The 2,978-nt window shown below is 36.2% G+C and overlaps 1 non-coding gene across 1 annotated transcript; it reads left to right on the forward strand.

Annotated features, from left to right (window-relative positions):
- The first annotated feature begins 557 nt into the window (after positions 1-557).
- Positions 558-660, forward strand: LOC130958697 (small nucleolar RNA R71). The gene has a single exon (XR_009077806.1). It is a non-coding gene; the product is annotated as a small nucleolar RNA R71 (small nucleolar RNA).
- Positions 661-2,978: the final 2,318 nt, after the last annotated feature.

Here is a 2,978-nt window from a genome sequence, read left to right on the forward strand (position 1 = left end):
AGTTGTGCGGGATTGCAAAAGTGTTATTGCAATTTCGTGCACCAGTGTTGTTAAACGGGGTAGGTCTTTGGTTCTAGTTTTCCCATCCAAAATTTGGGTGGTTTCTCCATCTTGGATTGAAGGTGTTAGAGTAAGGTTCATTCTGAGGGTGTCTTGAGGGGTTGCCCATGTAATTCACTTAGAGATGATTGTCCATAATACTCCATGCCTTCACTTTGAGAGAATCCATTACTTACACCATAGGAATTCTCTTGAGAGCTCACTGCCGACACTTGTATTCCTCTTAGGTGCCGAGTAATTGCATTTTTTTTGCTCGGACATAATTTTATTCTAAGCTATGAGTGTATCCAAAGCACCCAACTCTATAACTCCTTTCTTTGATAATCTTTTAGATGAGTAGAGATATTGATTATTGGCCACCATCTCAATCAATTCTTGTGTTTCTTCAGTAGTTTTCTTCATATACAAAGATCCTCCAACCGAAGTGTCCAATGCCATCCATAAGGTGAGGGTGATCGCATCATAAAAAATTTAAAGCTGGACCCAAGTCAGCAAACATATCATCAGGGCATTTTGTGGGCATCTCTTTAAACCTCTTCCAAGCTTCATATAGGGATTTTCCTTTTTCTGTCTGAAGGTCTTAATATCAGTTCTGAGCCTGGTGAGCCTTTGAGGTGGGAAGAATTTATTTAGAAGCTTAGTGACCAAATCCTCCATGTAGCTATGCTCTCCTTCCGCTGATTTTCTAATCACTGCTTAGCCCGATCCCTTATAGCCCAATTCATTTGTCTTGACCGTATCACAAATTTGCAAAAAGTTGGAAATAAACAAATTCGGATCCTCCTGTGGGCTTCCACTGAATTGGCAGTTTTGTTAAACCAATGTGACAAGCTGTGGCTTCAATTCAAAATTGTTGGCTCGGACAGTAGGTGCAATGATATTGCTTCCACAACTATCTGGATTAGGATTAATGTATGATCCGAGAGTCCTCCTTGGTGTGTCGACATTATTATTCACGTTCTCTACTATTTGTGGCTCAGGGAATTCTTCCTCAACCACTTCTTCAGTTTCTTCTTCAACTCTTTGATTTCCAACTTGTTGTCACTACCGCCGAAGAGTTCTTTCAATCTCAAGATCGTACTGAAGTGGTTCTCTATTCCTGTTATTTGTATAGAAAAAAACAACAAGAAAATCAAATTGGAACTCCCTTCACAGTACCGAGGGGAATTCCCAGGGGAAATAAAAATGAAAACAGTAAAAAAAAATAATAGGTCTAATCCAGGTAATAGATTGATCGGTAGTTTGTTAACCATAATTAATCCCCGGCAACGCCGCCAAAAACTTGATGGCAGATTTTACAATCCACAAAACACCGACAAGTGCACTAGGTCGAATCAAGTAATAACCTAAGATGAGTGAGGGTCGATCCCACGAGGATTAACGGATTAAGCAAGCAAAATCAATCAATTAATCTAGTTAGACTAGCAAATTAGGGTTTTGAAAGTCTTTAAGCATAAACAGGAATTAAATAAAGGCAAACGTAAGAAAATAGTGGATGTGAGAAATAATATGAATAAAATAGTTAAGGCTTTTAAGATGTTAAAACTTTTGGATTAATACTTTTCACTTTCCACCTTGATTATATAAAAATACTTTTATGGCAAATCGTTAGTAATCAACCCTCAATCCCTTAGTGATTTAATTTCTCTTTAACCTCATTAAAAATTAATCCCTTAGTCAATTAATCCAGAAAAGAGTTGAAGAACGTTTTTGATTTATAAAACCACACAATTCATAAGAATTTAACCTAATTGCCAGGATTTATTAATCTGTCAACCTATGGACTCTAGACTTTATTTAATTCATATATTATTGACCCTGTCGCACTGACTATGAATGTGCACGTTATTGATTAGTAGTATTTGTTTAGTTTTGCGGCTTACATAAAGCAGATGATGATCCGGCATTCATTCAATGTACATAGCAACGTATAACAACCAAATATATCACATAATGTTGCAACGGCTTCATACATACATCAAGAAGGTAAAAGTTACACCATTCATACAAACATAAGGCGTATTAACCCAGACTTAGACTCTTTTAGTATATTACCTTACATATATATAGTGTAGACTCTTATAAACATATGACACCCTGAGTCCTGTCCTATTCAAAAAGCCTCTAGTTGGCACCCAGGCTGGTAAAGTCTTACACCTCAAGAAAATACTAACAGGAAGAGGAAAAAACACTCTAGACTCTATAGCTTCATATATCATGGGGCATCTTTAAAACCTAAATGCACTTCAAGTATAGGTTGTAGTAAAATGGGGCATTTTGTTACATGGTCAATATTATAGCCTTGAATTTTATTGAAGTCATGATTCAGAAAATGTCAAGTTCGGGTATGGTCAAAGTCGAGAGAAGTAAATGAGGTTGACGCAAATAGTTGTTAACTTCGGTAACGGCTAAGATTACATGTAAAATAAAGATTGTGTATGAATGTTTATAAATATATATATCAAGTGAAGATTGAAGGGTTAGAAATTCTCTTCTAAAACACACTCACACAATTTTCATATCTCAGTGACTTCCTAAGACACATTCCTAAGTTAGTTTTCTGTAAATTTTCTTTTGATATGTCCGTTATAAATCGGTTACACAAATATAAAGTCAGCTATAATCGTTATAAGTCGGCTACTAATATCATAAAAATATCAAAATGTTACCATATATCTTCATACGTTACTAGTATAACTCGGTAACCACAAAACGCCTATCCCTATTTTAAAAGGGATACGCATAAACAAAAGGTAAGAGGTTGATTTAAGAAATACTAGAATACAAAGCTTATTATTCATTCACTAACTTGAGCGCTGTAGTACCTTTTGTAGGTGCTCACCTCCTTGTTCTCTTGGTGCCGAGGTATAACTCATCCAGATGGAAAGCTTGCAGACAATCGTTGGAGGACGAGCTAT

Source organism: Arachis stenosperma, chromosome 10 (genome assembly GCF_014773155.1).
Source record: "Arachis stenosperma cultivar V10309 chromosome 10, arast.V10309.gnm1.PFL2, whole genome shotgun sequence".
NCBI classification, from domain to species: domain Eukaryota; kingdom Viridiplantae; phylum Streptophyta; class Magnoliopsida; order Fabales; family Fabaceae; genus Arachis; species Arachis stenosperma.